The 18,183-nt window shown below is 43.0% G+C and overlaps 1 protein-coding gene across 2 annotated transcripts in view; it reads right to left on the bottom strand.

The window, feature by feature from the left end:
* DOCK1 (dedicator of cytokinesis 1) overlaps positions 1-18,183 on the bottom strand; it is a 540,207-nt gene that overhangs the window by 254,755 nt on the left and 267,269 nt on the right. The window lies entirely within an intron of this gene.

The raw sequence follows: 18,183 nt of genomic DNA, 5'->3' as shown, positions 1-18,183 counted from the left end.
TTCTGCGGAAGCATCCCGAGGTGAAACTGCAAGAGTGGGAAGGAACTTTGGGGGAGCCCTGCCTTGGCTGGGAAGCCAAGCGATCATTTCAGAAGACTACAGCTCAGGCTAGCACAGGGTAGACGTCTGTGCACTTAAACGCTTTCCCCTGAACGAGGACTTGCTAGAGGGTTACCTTTCCATATCTCAGTGGGGGGGACTGTCAGGGTGATTGCGCTGGCTGGGGTCTTGATTAAAAAAATACCACTCACAAGACCCGGGCCATGCCCAGAGTAGTACATAGGTGAAAATGATATAACCCTTATTAAGCTTACACTACAGCAGGTTACCGTCATTTCACCATGCAGAGGCGAAAAGTGCTGGTTTTTACTATTCCCCCACACTGTGCTGTTTCTTACATTCATATCCTGTTGAATATTACTTTCGAAAGTTCATATTTATCTTTGCAATTTTTTTGCAAGACTGATTAGCAAATATGCATGGGGGCTCAAAGGAAAAATGGAAGTCCTGCCATCTGCATGCCTCACCAGATATTAATCATTTACTATCCATGTTTACTACTTACATTAGATGGCACTGCTCCTCACGATGGTTTTATTAGAGGCGCATTTGGTGAAGGGGAAAAAAAAGTCTAGCACAGGTATCACTAATTGCGTGATTTTGCATAAATTACATTAGCCATGGAGAGTTTTGTTTTCTTCACTAAATTCATCATTTTGTTTAAAAGATTGAAAATTCAGTTTAATTTCTTTAGCTAAATGAAAGACTCTTTCTTAAAGACAGGATGTCCTTGAAAAGCTAAATATGTCTTTAAACTTACTACAGTTGCCACGACTTTGTATTTTATCATTGTGATTAAGACTTTGAGTTTTTACGTAAGTCAGGCCCTTTACCCTATTAAGAAACAGAACGACTGGTTCAGAAATAGGCTAACAAGGCAAAAGCTGGGGAGCTCCATGTCTGCACAATGAGATTTCTGCAAGCTCTACGGGAGGCTGGGTACTCTATTACTCTGTTTACTTTGGGGGCTTCTCTGTTTTGCCAGTTATTTTCCCCTGTGACAGGAAAGGGAATTTTTGTGTTTTGTTTCTCCCTCTGTAGGGAAATTTTTTAAAATAAATCAATCAATAAGAGAAAGACTTATACGTGAAAGGCATTCATCTACAAGGAAGACTCCTACACATTGAAATAAGCAGTCCAAAAATCAAAATGATTCTCAGAAATAACAATGGATCGAAGCAGAGCGACAGGACAAACCCGTTCATGTAGACATTTGTATTCTCTTGTTTGCACCCAGCCATGGCTCTCTCATTTAGAGAGACAACTACTGAACTCTGGAATATGAGAAGCAGGTGACTTACGCTTCTCAGAGGCTCAGGATACAGAAACGGCCACAGCTACATCCCAAAGCAGCAGCTCTGTGGTCAGAAATTTACATAGGAGGGCAGTGACAGGTTCACCAGGGATTTTAATGCTTGTGAAGGATGCTGTTTAACCCGTCCATAGCACCCAAGAAGCTCAGTTGGGAAGGCTGGCAAATTCTACATACTTGAGGCAAACCACTGTCATTCTGGGAACGTGAGGTCATAAAAACTCCCCAGATAAAACCAGTGTCATCGTCATTTTTAATAGTCCTTCATAAATGTGAAGCGCCACATCCCCTCCCCACCATAATTCCACTGGTTGGAGACCTACATTCCCCAACCAGAAATTAGCTGGCATGATTTATGAAGCAGATCTTCTTCTGTCTCCTCACATATTTGATTTTAATATTTCATAACATTATGGAGTGACTTTAGTATTTTAAAGCAAAATTTAATATGATTGATACTACATGACGACACTTTCATTACCATGAAACTCTCATACAAACATCCAGAGAAGTCTTTATCAAATACCGGAGCTAACCTATGATACGTATGTAGTGAAACTTGATGACTTTCAATCAGTTTATTTAACATGTACATTGTTCTTATACATTAAGGACAGAATACAGACTTGCAGGAACCAAACTACAGGGACCCTGACAGGACTGCTGTAAACAAGTTGTTTGGACAATGTCTTGTGTTAAGCACTAAGCCATGAAAGTATAGGTTTGAACCTTTGGACCATGTGTGATAATGTGTCTGTTTCAGATCCTGAAGGCACTAACTAAGGTATTTCCAGGCAACCAAGGATCTTACCTCTCACACTGAGAAAAACCATAACTTCAGAGACATTTCCTGGTTCCAAATTCAAGTCCTTTCAGAGAACCCTGTACTGTAAGTCACAGGATATTCAGTGTGCATCTGAGTCATATGTGCTTTAAACATTATTCAAACCATCATGAATGGGTTGAGGGACTTTGAGGTGTACAAAGATGTCACCAGATGACAAATCACTATCTGAATAAATACAAAACATTCTAACTTGACAACTGTGTCTCTTTCTGCTGAGTATATATTCCCAGCTCTAACTGGGACTGAGAGAAAATTAACTTGAATGGAGAATAGCAGATATTAGGGACAAGCAGGAATTATGATTACAAATTACTCTATAAACCTTTTGGCTAACAACATATTTCAAAGGGATTTGGAAATAACTCTCCCCAAAGTCATTATTTGTGAATATTTATTTTATAGAGCACAGAACTGTTTATTCAAAGTATTGCACATCCATAGACATGTTCTTTTTCCCACCCTGTCCTGCTGTTAGGAAGTTTGAGCAAAAAAAAAGAAAGAGATTCTTGCATCTCTGCATACCGTACATTCATATGAATTATACTACTCTATCCAAAAGAATGGTAAAGAAACAAACAAACAAACAAACAAACAAACCCAGCATATCAAAATGCTTGTTGAAGTTTATATTCTACTTAATATGGAAAATTCCAATTCAGTCCTTACTAATCTAGCTTTGGCCATGAAATGAAATGCAGTAAACTACAGCATATGAGAGACATGGGAAGGAGGCTACGGAATGCTGAAAACACTACAGGCAGCCTTGCAGATAAAAGTTGCTCTCACTCCATCTCAGTGGAGATGATCACAGCTATATCCCAAAGCAGGGGTTCCATGGACAGGCACATCCCAGAGAGAAAGAGGAGAAAGCACAGCTGATGGCACGAGGGCCTTCTGACAGCTGTTCAGCTGAGGAAGCAGCAAGGGGCTATGTCATACTCATGCCAACCTTAATGAAATTGAGTAGTCTTTGTGTTTCTAGGTCATTCCACTGGTGATGTGGGATCCCCCACCCTTGTTCTTCTCTAGGAAGGCTCTTGTATTTGTCAACTGCCCTTCTTAATGTTTTTAAAAATCTCTTCCATATGTACTTAGTGGTTAGATTTTAGATAACTCTTACGACCTGCATTTTGTACAGTGCAATCTGCTTATTTTTGTAGTAAGCGATTTTACCATCCTTAAAACTGTAGCAAAGATATAAAACCTGGGATTTTTAAATGGGGCAAGCATAGGGAAGGTAGATGGATACGCGGATGGCTTTGTTCAGAGAGGACTTCTGATTTGTGGATATGTACTGAGCTGTTGCAGCAGTGGCCAAGGCAATGTGTAAGGTGATACAAGACCAAGTGAGAGGACTCCAAGAAGCTCAAGTCCAGGAGGAGAGGAGGTGGTGGCAAGAAGTGGCAGGAGCCTAAAGACTCCCAGGTAGAATCAGGATAGGAGATTACAGGCAGAGAGTGATGCCCTGGCTGACTTCGTGGGTGATGCTTGAGACTGGACTCCTGAGCCCAGCAGACATTAGTCCTGGAGCTTAAGCCAAGTGGGAGGGTGCTCAGGGCTACAGACTTGTATGGTAGGAGTGAGAAGTGACATCTGGCAAAGGTTGAGGTGCTGGGATCAGAGAGTAGAGGCACAGTTTGGAGTCAGTTTGAGGAGGAACCAGCAGAGCAGGAGGGTCCTCTGTTGATATTTTAAACAAGAACATATATTCTCAGAAGATTAAGACGGTATAACTGGAGGTGAACCAGAAGAGAGGAGTTGGAGACCAGTTTAGAAGGTGTCACAGGTGCAAATGAGCCAGTCCCAGTAGCACTGGGAAGTAAGTTAGGGGACAGCTATGAGAAAAACCTTTTGGCAGGCAAGTCTTTGTAATGTGGCAAGATAGAAAGAAGGGACTAAAGATGCTACCCAAGGCCAGCAAGGCGGTGGGGGATTTTAATGGAAACAGAAGTCTGCGAGCCAGCAGGAACCGGGGAAAGATAGGATTTCTATTAAATATCTGAGTGTGAATTTTCAACTGGAAATACTATTTTAAAAAACAAGATTTTCATTATTTCTTACCTCCTAGAATGTCCAAGAGAAATACTTTCAAATGGGAGGAAAATGGACGAAGCGATTCACAACGCAAATCCTTAAATGACTAAGCATAGTACTGTCTATAACAGGTGCTTAATAAATATTTAATGAGGCTACTAACACAAACCTAGTCAGTGATTTTGCTACCCACTCAGGAAATCCTGATTGGGAAATAATTGTTTTCTTCCATTTCCAATTGTAACTTTTTGTGTAGTAGGAATTAAAGGAAACATCATGAGAAGGCAGTAAAGAGAAAGATGACTTCCAGGGCTAAGCAGTCCTGACGTCCGGCTATGCAGTGTTTAGAAAAGAAAAAAGCACCAAAGGGTTGGGTTCTTTACCACCAAACTCAACCTTGGCAATTCCTTTGGTGAAAATTCAATTGGGTAGAAGTTGAGTTTTTAGAGAAAGAATGTCTTTGGATTTAGCGACCTAGTATTAGGGTAAAAGAAGCAAACGAGGAGAATTGAGAAAATGTATCTCACTGCAGTCAGATAAATTAATGTTCTTCTAACCCAAATGCTGACATTTTGGGTTAAAAAGAGTTTTCACCAGAACTCACCAAAAAAACTGGAGAGTTCATTGGGCCAGCATGAGAGAACGAGATGTCTGTCTCTCAGCCTTAACCTCACATCTCAATTTGACGTCGTGACTTCAACTCCATTGATCTCTGTGCCAGACCCACCAATTTCTCATTTTAAAAATCAATAAGAGTACTGCATAAAGATTATTTTTGTCTTTTTCCCTTGCGTAAATCACATTGCACAGCGTCCACTTAACCGTGCACTTGAGACTCCCATAGCTTAGATAATGTGCCATGTGCAAACGTAGTGTGTGAAATTAAAGGAATGCTGAAAATATGTTTTTCACTTTCAACCCATATTTTTCATTTGACTTCTTGCCCAATGATAACTGCATTTCTCAATTACTTACTTTTCTTGTTTTAATGGTAGTTGTTAGCTCAGTGGCTTCACTGAAGTCATTCACATCCTCATTTAATTTGTTTTGCACTTGCTATTTATATTTTAGTCTCGCTGTATAATATTTATTCTGAATATATATCTACTTTATTTATTGTGTCTATCAGATTTATCCATGTGGCAAAAACACGCAGGGTGAGGCTGAATTACGGAAGTTAGCAGGTGGCTGGACACTGGACCCTCAGACAGAGTGCCCTGGCTCATTGACAGGGTTGGCCCCACAATGCACTGGGCAGGTCAGCTACTGAGTGAGTGGCAGAGACTGGACCCCAACTCACTCCTGGTAATTATTTAAATTCCACATGGAAGCATCAGTTCTAACTCTGTATCTGAAGAGTCAGTGAGAGTGACCACTGGCAAATGCAGCTTTAAAGTATAACTCTAAGCCAACCGTGCAGTTTTTAATCAGCCAGTTAAGGTTGGAACCTTCTGGCGGTGATTCTCAAGCTTGTGTCTCTTAGGTCCTGCGTCCGGTGTCATCCACATGCACAACACATCCCGAGGTGTGCTGTCTTTGTGCACATCCACCTCACCATGAGGGCCGTGTACTGAGCGCTTCCTAGGAGCCGACCTCCTAAGCCCTGACCCAGCTCACAGGGAAGTGCAGTGTGGTGGCGAGAGAAGAGGCTCCAGGCCAGGCTGTCCTCCTTTGCCCTCCTCACTCTGCCAGTAACTATCTGTGTGACCGTGGGCACATGACTCCACTACTTGTGCCTCGGTTTCCCCATCTTTATTAAAAATAGTAATTTCTCCTTCAGAGGGTGTTTGGAGAATGAAAAGTTCAGACATACACAAAGCACAGAATGGTACCTAGCCTGTGTTGAGTGTTATACACAAGTGCTACCTTTTCTTACCTTTGCTCTCCCAGGTTAGATCACTTGCCTAGAGTTCTGGGCTATTAAGTGGAGGGGAAGTGCCAGAACTCAAAACCAAGCAGGTGGTCTCAAAGCCCCAGTTCTTAGGGACTACGGCCAGATATTTACCATGTTAGCAAACCACGGCAGCATGGGCAGACCTTGAGCACCCCCTCTCCAATGTGGAAAATCCAAAGTTATTCACTGTGCCAAGACTGTCAATGTACGAACGACTGCTCTCAAACCCCAGATCCACGACTGAAAAGAGCTGCCCCAAGCCATTGAATTCCTAGAAGGGAACAGAATTCTAAATGTTTTGCATCTCCAAACAGAAATATTTAAAAATAAAAAGTGTGAATATGCCCTATTCCTACTATGGGTCTGCTCTGTTACAATTTACTTGGAATTTGCCATCCCATAATTAATGGATGTTGTGAAAGACCTGGATTTTCAACCATGACAATGACTGGCCACTAGCTACCTCCTCTGTGGAATATGAATCCACCCCGTCTGTCGGTGCACAGCACAGCCCAGCCAGGCCAAGGCACAGACACTCTGTGAGCCTGTGTGGGATCTGCTAGTGATCATCTCAACACCTGGCTGATGTCTAGGTTCATTCCAGAGAAAAATGGAAGGGGCCCGTCTTCCCTGCTCCCTTGTGACATTCACTCATTCATTAAGCCCTTCCTTCAATCAATATTTCTGGATACTTTTTATATACCACAAGCTTCTCTAAGCTTTGGGGATACAGCAGGAAACAGAAGACAACAAGGGATGAAAAAGATAAAGGAAGAAGGCCAGTAGTTCTTTATCGTGGGGACATCATTAAAATTATGTGAGGTGTTTAAAACAAAAAGTGGTACCCAGTCTCCATCCTCCAGAAGTTCTGATTTGCCTGGACTGGGGTAGAGACCAATATGCTTTTTCCTTCTTTCCTCTCCTTGTTTTGAGTGGATTAACTTCCTGGCCTCCAAGTGTGGCCTTTGAGGGTGCCAGGCTGAGGGAATAGAGCCCTTAAGGAAAAATGTGTGTTTACCTCCTTCCTGTGGGAGGACAGCCACCCCCTGGATTTTCTTCTACGTGGCAGGAAATGCTCTCTTTAAAAATTCACACCCAAAAACGAAAACCAAAAAAACTTATAAAAGGTTCCATTTCATCCACACCTATGCTCTCCTCCAAAGCTTCAAGAAGGCCGAAGCGTACAGGGGTCATGTGAGGTTTTGGAAAGATTTATGTTTTCCTTTTTAAGATCTTTTTAGCGTGCTCAATCCACAGAGAATCATTTCATAGATCATCAGTACTGCTTACTCACTACGAAGCTACCTTCTATTCATGAACTACACAGGCTTTTGCTACTGTTCTCTTTCTCTTTTCCACAAGCCTTGTAAAGTAGCAGGGCATCTGTTCCAAGGAGGTGCTGGAGAGATAAAAAGATAGAGGCAAACGTAGGAATATTTGCTGAAAATGGGACTCTTCGTTGAGTTTAACACTTAATGTGTTATGTGTTGGGTGCTTCATAGAACAGGAAACCATACGATGTCCTGCTTCAGGTGCCTGCCCGAGCCTGCACTCTTGTTTTGCCCCAGGGTGAATTGTCACATTCCCTTCTGGACAGGAGATGGGGTTGCTGCAACTGGCCCTTTAAGAGCAGCCAAAACGATGGGAGTTGTGGCTGAAGGCCATCAGAACTCTATGAGCCTGATTCAAGGAAACAGCCCACAGATGTCCCACAGCTGACCTGGACTGATGTTCCAGCACACATCCCCTTCCCTTCCTGTGTCTGTGTGTGCATTTCTCTCGACTCACCATTCCCCTAACATCCTTTCTCTCTTTATACACCCCCATTTCCCTTCTCCTGCCTCTCCATGCTCATCTCAATGGACAACAGCAGTGTGGCACGAGATTCCTAAGTACTGCTCTTCCTTATTTAGTATAATTTCATATTCACTGTTCTCAATTCAAATAACAGGCAAATGACAGCTGTTTCATTCATATGTTTATGCCCCCCCGATACAGTTTGGCTCTCTGTCCCCACCCAAATCTTACCTCGAATTGTAATCTCCATAATCCCCGTGTGTCAAGGGCGGAACTAGGGAGAGGTAATTGGATCGGGGGGCAGTTTCTCCCATGCTGCTATCATGATCGTGAGTGAAATCTCAGGAGGTCTGATGGTTGTCTAAGTGTCTGGCATTTCCCCTGCTTGCGCTCATTCAGTCCTGCCACCTTGTGAAGAAGGTGCCTGCTTCTCCTTTGCCTTCCACCATGATTTTAAGTTTCTTGAGGCCTCCCCAGCAATGCAGAACGGAGAGTCCATTAAACACCTGTCCTTTATAAATAACCCAGTCTCAGGCATTTCTTCATAGCAGTGTGAGAACGGACTAATACCCCCTTGGAAGTGACTAGACCCACGGGTATGCCCCAGACCCTCTATTGTTTTTTTCCCTCTGAAAGCCAGTGATTCATCCTCTAGAGCAGATTAGACAACTGAGGTCAGGAAAGGTACCATGCTCTGAAATGTTATTCCAAGCTATTTTTTTTTATTCCAAGCTATTTTTTTTTATTCCAAGAGTTTTTTTAATTAAACTCTGAATTTATTTTGCTACTACCATATCTTGGAAGAAAGTTGAGTACTATAAGAACAAAGCTTCTGATAATTCCTAGCAAGTCACATTTTCTACAACAGTATGGGACCCCAATATACTGCATGATTAAATATAGAACCTGTACAATTTCTGTGCCATCCACTCATTTCTGTGAGTGTGTGTGCCATCTCCTTCTCTCCCCTCCGCACAGTAAACATTTGTACAACAACCACTCAAGATAGTTATGCCAAAGTTCAGAAGATAAAAATCTCTGGATATGGTTTTACCTCAACAAATAAAACTCTATCCCTTCTCCTTTCCACTTCTCTAATTCCTACTCAGGTTTCATTATACAGCCATGTTCTACCTAATCTGAGGATCCAAATAATGTAGAAAGACTCCTTGGAAGCCACTAATATTGTACACTTATCCTAAATCTTGTTGCCATATCTCAGCTAAGACCCCAGCTCTAAGGATACTGTGATGTACAGTGTTAAGATTCTCTTGCTGGAGTGCAGTGGCACAATCTCGGCTCACTGCAACCTCTGACTCCCTGGTTCAAGCAATTCTCCTGCCTCAGCCTCCCAGGTAGCTGGGATTACAGGCATGCACCACCACGCCCAGCTAATTTTTGTATTTCTAGTAGAGACGGGCTTCACCATGTTGGCCAGGATGGTCTCCATCTCCTGACCTTGTGATCCACCCACCTCAGCCTCCCATAGTGCTGAGATTACAGGCATGAGCCACTGCGCCTGGCCAGTGTTAAGATTCTTAAACCAGTAAGTAGGGACAGATGACTGAGCATAGGAGAAAGACGGTGCTTAGAGGGACCTACTCCACAGAACACTTACATTTGTGTTAAGCAGAGAAAACTGACCCACAGCAAAGCAAAGTGAGCATCCTTCAGGCCTGCTCTTGTACATCTCTCAGGTGGAGCTTACCCTGACTCCCCAGGGAGCGCTCTCAGTACCTCCCTCCTCTTACATGGTCCTGCACACAGGGGACTGGGGTCAGCCATCGACGTGTCTCTCCGCTGCTGGACTAGACACTGCCCAAGAACATGCCTTGTTTTTTCCTGTGTGCCCAGCATCCAGTATGGTGCCTGGGTCACCCTGGGCATGCAGGCACTGTTCAGTGAGTAAATGAAGGTGACAGATAAGGACTGGAGAAGGCATAGAAGACAAGACTAGATCTAGACCACCAAACACAGACTATCCATGAGGAAGGAGGACCAGGGCACGGTCCTGGAAAGTGAACCAGCGGAAGTGAAGACACAAAGTCGAGACTGACCATGGTGTGTTCAGGAGACAGTGCAGGAAATGGCTTAATGGAAGTCAGCAGATGGAGCATTTTTGAGCAGCCAGGAGAAATCTAGAAAGATGAGCAGGTAGGAAAAAGTATAGATGATCTTATAATAAAAGGCTCTTTGGAAGTGCTACCAACTGGGATGTATCCAGGTATATGCCGAGAAAAGTGATGTGTGCACTTGGAGCCAAGACTAGCAGGACCTGCAGGATGGGGGACGGGGGTGGGGTTGGGGGATGGAGAGCTGAGGGCAGGAGAGTTAAGAAGGCCAAGATCAGGGTGGGAACAGTGTGGAACTAAAGGGAAGAAATCAATAGGAGAAGGAACAGGAAGGAAAACAAAATGAATAGGGCATGGTGACGACTGATATGGGGGGGATTAGACTGGGGAATGAATTAAGCAAGCCATTGGCAGCACTTGTTGGAAGCCTTCAGTATAAAAATACTGAAAGACTCTACTAAGCTGGAGATGGGTCTCTTGACCCCAATGCAAAGCAAGTCCAGTCCTGCCTTTAACATGGGGTGTCTTCTTTTGCTCCAAGCTCAGCTGGGGTAAGCACAGTAGCTGTGTTGCTGGGTTGAGTCCAGGCCACCCTTGGGTCTCAGGCATTACCTCGTGTTAGACTGCCTCCCAAGAAAGACCACTGAGTCCTCCTCCTCCAGACTACCAGAGACACTGCCAAGTTTTTCATGCACAAAGAGATAAACCTTTGAAGACATTAGATGAAACTTTGTGAGGGAAGGATATGGTTTCATGTTTTTAAAATGTAGCTACTTATTATCATGCACAGAGAAGACAGAGGTTCACAACAGCTGCTGGTCAAGGAAAACATTAAACAACCAACTAACCTGGCAGAGTAACACCAGGATTGATAAGAGGTAGATTTTATTTTTAAGGAATAAAATATACAGTGTAAAGTAGACAATATATAGACCTTTTGTTTATTTTCTCCTCTTCACCGTCCCCCCAACAAAAATGACATCTTGTGTTATGAATGCTAAAACTTCGCTCTGTGCACACTTGCAACAAATAGCTCATTCAAACCAAGACAGTCTTTTCAGACTACGCCATGGACTGCAAACTGTATGAGGGCCGTGAAGATTACAAGCACTAACTCTTTCTGCAGACTTCAGTTAGGACTGTGTACACGGACCCCAAGGGCAGGTTATTTTCTCTACATTTGGCTATCAGCTTAGGAATGGAAGCCAATTACAAGAAATGCTCAAGTCTCCTTTTCTTCCTGGCACAGCTACCTCTGCAGTGAACCGAAGACCATGCAAAGCTTAGGATTTGGCCAAACCAAGGAAACATCGTGGTCTTTTCACACTACGATGATAATATAAGGGGGATCCATTCTGATGGTTGAGTTGATAGGCATTCCCATGGCCTTGCCGGAAAGACAGATTGCATCTTCAGCTCTAAATGATTTCCGTTGTCGTGAACACTACCTCCAAGCAGATATCCTGCCCTGAGTGTTCCGATGGGGTATCCTCAAATAAGACTGGGAAGTGGCAGGGAAAACAGACTCCTTTGATATAAGTCATTTTGGGGGGGGAAAAAAAAATCAATGTCCTAGTTTTAGTTTCAGATAAATCCTGAATCAAATCATGCTGTTTAGTAAAACAAAAATATAGATTCAGCATAATCAGGAAGGCAACGCTCTCCCCAAGTACATTCTAGTATGTATCTTTGTGTTTTCATGCGAGTGAGATTCCCATTAAGTCTAAAAAAGGGAGACCACCTCTTCTGTGTCCTGCCAACTCCCGCCTCTGATGGGCCCCAAACTATCAGCTGATTGTTGCTTCATCACTAGGAAGCCTCCGGGGTCAGTGGGACACTTGCTATCGTACCTAAATGTACTCATGAGCTATGTTCAAAGCACAGCCCTCCTGTCTCACACTCTGTCACTGTCATGATGATGGGAAAGGGGGAGGCAGGGAAATTAGTTCCTTTTACCAATCTCACAGGCGATTTTGGTGAATTGTTGGAACCAACTGTACTGAACTCCTTTTGGCCATTATTAGCTGGCATAGCTAACTGCTGCAAATAAAATTATTTTTTTTTACATTGACATAATGTCTCATTTCAACAAGGCATATTTTCCAGTTGATTTTCACCAACATCATAAAATTTTGGTAATTCATTTCTGCTAATGTAGATTCCATTTAGACAGGATGAGCAAAGGTTAACATCAGCATAAGCTGAAAATCAAAGAACTGGGTAGTGAAACATAAATGAAAAGTCTGGACCATTTAAGAGGGCCATTCTCTGGATCTTTTAAAACATGAGCACCAAACCCCAAGCATCCATGCTTCCCCTCCTTTGTTCTCACTGCCTTGAAGCAGGCCAGTGTGAGCCTGTGTGGTTTACATTATGTGGCTGAAGCAACAGACCATAGGTTTTTTTGTTGGTTGAGTGTGTTTTCTAAAATCACAGATATGCATGAGTGGGGGACTGCACCTAAGATAGGTTTTCTTCTGCCTCGATGCCTACATTTAAGCTCCATGAGTGCCCCTTTTCCCTGCTTTGGACTGGGTGGTCATCAGTTCTTAATGACAGAGGTTTCACTGCAATATTCTACACATCGAGGGAACGGGGCATCCATCTCTGTGTTTCCTCCAAGGAGCCACAGTTCTGCAAGAAAACAGTTCCTCCCACATTGCTCAGTCACACAAGGGTGTCTGAATTCATCTAGTCACCCCTTTTCGGTCCTTCTCATCAGTGACCTCTGAAGAAGACAACAAATATAGGGAAAAAGTAACATTTCACTATATAAAGAAAATTAAACCAGATAATGAATCTAAGACACAGTCCGCCATCTATGGCAGCTGGCTTTGCCCCCAAGGAAAGGAGGACTTCCAGTTCTGAAGACTCAATTGGCGCCTATGAAACAGGTCTCTAAGCTAACTATTTCATAACACAAGTGACTTCATTTAGTGAGCGAGGTTCTGTTTCACCTCCCCTTCCCACTGGGAAGCCGGTGGTGAAGAATGGGATTTCATTTTCACCACTGTCCCATTCTGAGTAGCCTCATGTTCAGGCGCCCCCTCAGCATATGGAAGAAAATGCTGATCCAGTTCATCTTGAATCCCAGCCAGCATCTTTGACTCCAAGGTGTCTGAACAGTGAGAAAGCCACTAGAAAACCCTATAATTTCATACAGTCCCTTGCGGCACTCATCAGACTGCTTGCTTAGCTATCTTGCTATATGCGGGGACTGCTGGGCCCTGGGAGGTGTCTCAGTCAGACTGGCAGCTGATTGCAACCTCCCCTGCAAATCCCATCACAGGGTCAAACTGCAAACCTGCAAATCTGCACGGACATTTTAAGAATGGACAGAATCCAATGGAGAGTTTGTCTTGTCAGCTGATGGAACCCCACAAAGTTGCCTTCAGACTATTGAATCCGTTTTATTTCTAATTAAAACAGATGCTGACTTCCTTCCTTACAGTGCGTTTGCTCAAATATTGACGTATCTTCTGCTAAACACTTAACTATACATAGCTAAATACATACGCAGGCACGTATATACCTATGCATATATACACACATACACACACTTGAAATTCATTTTCGTTCTTTATCGGGGCTCCCTCAAAACAATCAAAGATGACCTTTGGCAAATGACTTATACCCCCATCTCATCATTTCTGGGTTTTTCTTATTCTGATACGAGTGGTTATACCTTCCAGAGGCCTGCTTCAGGTGTGGATTGGATTTTACCTTGTGTTATTTCCATGGGCAAAACCAGAACGACGCTGTACCTCCCTCCATTCTCCCCAAATTGGAAAACAGAAGGAAAAATAAATCTCTCCGAATGTGTTCTCTTAATACCACAACAATGACCGTTTTTGTTCATTTTTTTCCAGTATAATTTGTAGACTGCTTTGTTTCACCTAACATTATTTCGTAAGTGTTTTTCTATGATACTAAATAATCTCTATAATTATCCTTTTAATGGCCACCCAGAGTGAATGTAAACCATAATTTACTTAACTGTTTACCTATTGTTAGCCATTTAGTTGCTTCCATTTTTCACTTATTTAAGTTGGAATGCACATTTTCATATCAGCCATTAATTTAAAGCAGCATGCAGAGATGGCTCTCCATCACTAATCTAAAAATGCAGGGTTTATATATTTACAACTCACATTTGATTATGAAATTTAATTTGAGGGTAATTAAGACATTTATATTCCAAACAGCTCCTCGACATCTAGCTCTCTCGAGCCAAACAGGCACAACCATGACTAGCCATTTTCACCTCCAGACAGCACAGTCCAATGAGTTCTAAAACACAATTTTCTTATGAAAAATAAACTTTATGAACTCCGACTGCTTTAGAGCCAAGAGATTACCTCCCTGAACCAGAGTCCATGGTTCTCTAGGGTGACCCAGCCGAGGCAAGCCATCGTGAAGAATGCTATTGTGGCTTCATGCTCAGTCCAGAATTCAAGGCAACCCTCGCTCAGTGCTCCCACACCTGCTGTGTTACTGGAACTACCTGGATGTCCTTGCCTAACCGGCACCCAGATACACTGTGGGAACAAGATAAGGACATTGCTCAGATGAGTTTCAGTTGTTTGGTGCTTTTAAAGTTTATCATGGATCACTTCAAGTTACAGAGTTTCTTGAGCAAGAGTAGTGGGTTAGGGCATGTGATTCAAACGGATTCAGCCGTTTCAATGGGTGTGGCCTACTAGTCATGCGACTCTGAGCAAGATGCAAAAAAACAAAACAAAATCGTGTGCCTCAGTTTCTCAATCTGCAGTATGAGGATATGAGTAGTGGCTGCCTTGTAAGGATATGATAAGGATCAAATCTAGAAAACGCAACTGCTATGCATAGGGGAATGCTGACATTTGATTAGCACATAGGAGCACTTAACTACATGCTTACTGAATGTTAACGCTACACTGTAACGTATGTACATTCACTTGCTGAATAAATGCATGAAAGCATGATGAATGGAGTAGTGTGGGAGAAGGTTCCACTTGTCTCAGGGACAGTCCTCTGTAGAATGCCCCATTTCCTTTCATAACAAAATCATTTTCTTAATGGTAATCACTGTAAGCCTTACCCTCCACCCCCAATAAAGAGCAAATGAACACCCTGAAAAGATGTGGCCACCTTAGTAATTCTTAATGTCCAGAAATTCAGTTTTAAAGCTTTAGAAAATGTCATCCAGCCATCAGAAAGAACCGATAGCCTCATTTGAAGCCAAAATAAACCAGCCGCAAAAATTCCTTGGTGTTTTCCCTATCAGGGAATAAGAACAACTCAATTACTATTCCTGTTTGTTTTTTTTTTTAAGTCAGCAATAACAAACTAAACGGATTAAAAATCCGAAGTATTACCATCATTTTTTTTTACTAACAACAAGATGATTTTTATGTACTAGCAACTCTCTATAAAACAGAGAAGAGCTTAGAATTTTTTATTATTATTTGGCCACTGGCAATTAATTCTTCTGATGTGTTGTATTAGTTTGATGGTTGGGTCCAAGACCTAGAATATTTCTTACCCCAGCCAACGGATGCCAGAAAATTATTTCAGTGCAGTCCCTAGCAAATGGTGATGATGAATAGCATGGCAGGACAAACGTATTCAGACACATTTTTCAGAGGTAGCAGGGAAAATGCTGAAAAATTACTAGTAAATTGCTTTTTGTAAAAATGCTCTCTCTTTCAAATTTCCCCTAGTATGAAGGTCTTCTGCAGAATGATGGCACAAGGCATTCTGACATACCTGGACAACAAAGGCAGTTAAAGAATGAATAGGAGATCAGAGTGAAGGTTAAGATTTAATTTTCTTATTCCACCCTCACTGCCACCCATACTGTCCCCCACACCAAGCTGTCTTGTGTGCATCTGTTTAACCCACTGGGATAAGAATCTCTAAAAGCCACCGATGCTTTCTCCTGAGTAGGCACGCCTTGTCCCTCCTTCCACCTATCATCTAGCCATCCCAAACGGAGTCAAGATATTGGTGCATCTCCAGTCTGTTTCTTGCCTTTTCTCTCTTCTCTAAAACTGCCCAGTTTTTCCAGTTTCAAATTGCAGCAATCTCCAAATATCTCCAGCACCTAGTAAAGTACCAAGGACTTCCTTTGCTGTCTACGCAAGCCTCGCCTTTCAGGACACACGATAGGATAATTGAACAGGAGCCCGAGGCATCCAGAGGTGCAAGGGCTAATACAGTAGTTCTCTGCCAGGCAAGACTCTGCTCCCAGGCTCATTTGGTAATGTCTGGAGACATTTCTAGTTGTCACACTGGGAAGGAACGGTGCTACTTCTTCAGTGGGGAGAAGCCAGGGACCGCTAACCACCCTGCACTGCACAGGACAGCCCCTCCAAAGCAAATGATCCATCCTGAAATACCAGTAGTGCCAGGATTTGGAAACTCTGGTCCCATCTAAATCAAATGCTACAGAGATTGTTTTTTTGTTGTTCTTACACATGATTACGTGTTAGTTGTTCATGGCATAATGTTTGAAGAATGTGATTCCTTCACTCTGTCATTCAGTGAACAGCAGTGGAGGCCAGCAAGGTGACAGGACCAGGCTGACCTGAGACACAGAAGTCAGTTTAACAGAGGGTCAGTCATGTCACTTACTTTCAGATGGGGGCTGTGAAGTTGTCTCTTATTCCCCTTTACGGAATCACCGTGCACCTCAGCCTGTCATGCTAACTCAGTAAGGGCTAAGGATGTGGGGAGGGGTCATGCCTCTGTCTGTTGGACAGCTGGGTCTATGAGGAACAGCATGGATTCAGAGGTCACTAAAGCAGGGTCCTGCTCCTGCCTGCGCTACTTATTTGCTGTGTGACACTGAAAAGTGACACAACATCTCCGAACCCTAGTATCCTCTTTGAAATGGGAAGTGTAGCCTTGACCTTCAGGAACATTTGTAAGCAAGGTATTCTGTATGTGGACGAGCAGAGTATCTGGCTCTCGAACCACCTCACTCCAGAAGCAGTGGCCATGCCGTGCGTGTCATAGTTCTTGCAGCATTTTCCAATGAGTGCTGCCCCAGGTCTCTGGGCTGGTTTTTCAGACTCCCCCAGGACAGAACACAAGGTCTGTCAGCAGCCGGGCTGGGGGCAATGTGGACGAAGCCCGTTTTTGTGCAGCTCTCATGGGCCCAGGTCCATGACCTTGCCTCTCTGAGCACTCGGCTCCAGCCACTCGGGCCCTGTACACCCTCCGTGCCTTCCCTTTGACTGTTTTCTTCTCAAACACAAAGGGGTAAAAGGCAAAGCCTCACTCACAAACAACATACTTAACTCTGTTTTCTTGCTTTAAGTGCAACCATCAAATAAGTTCTTCCATGTGCAATAAACAGCTGTGAATCTGCCTAATAAAGTGATGCCATTTTACCCCACTGGTATTCCCCGAGAGGAGTCATTGGCCACCTGCATCTTTTTAGCTGCATTTAATAATTCAGCCCAGGATGAATTTGCATGATTAACATAAAGCCTCATGGTTTTATTTGCTTTCAGAATTTAAGTACTGAAACAACCACCATTGTTTTCATTTTTGGAGGTTGTGATCAAAACACAAAACTTGATTCTAGAATGAATAATTTTTTTTTTTTTTTTTTTAAGAATTATTTTCCAGTACCACTCTCCATGGAATCAAAAGAGTTGCAAACACGGCCTTTGTAGATGCAGGGAAACCCACATTCTTTTTAGGGCTGGTGTTAACCCATGAGAAGCAACCATTCCCTCGACGACTTCTCCTTTATGGTTCCTACCCAGGAGCATGGCCAACTCTCCCACGGAATCCATAATGGCTCACACAAATAGATTTCTTTCCGTTCCTCCTCGGAGGGCTCTCCACATTTATCTGCTCAAGACGTAGCAGCTCCAGTAAGTCTTTAAAACAGCAGCTCTCCCAGATTCCAGCAATAGATTAATGACGTCATCCTCAAAAAATAGTCAAAACGCAAACCAAATAAGTAGCACTTGGTAAACCATCTGCCTAAGAAGGGGAGTCACGCGTGTGAAAAGATAATTTGCAAAGCAGAAGAGGCAGCATCATTGGGTTTCTTGATGAATGTAGTAAAACAGGTTTGTCTAATGGGGAAGCATGCATTACTATCAAAAGAAAAAGCGAGTGTATCCCACCTGCAAAAGCAAGCAGGTTTTAATATCTGAGAAGCATTTCA

Source organism: Theropithecus gelada, chromosome 9 (assembly GCF_003255815.1).
Source record: "Theropithecus gelada isolate Dixy chromosome 9, Tgel_1.0, whole genome shotgun sequence".
Taxonomy (NCBI): Eukaryota; Metazoa; Chordata; class Mammalia; order Primates; family Cercopithecidae; genus Theropithecus; species Theropithecus gelada.
The sequence above is the reverse complement of the archived record's forward strand: the minus strand, read 5'-3'. Positions and strand labels throughout refer to the sequence as shown.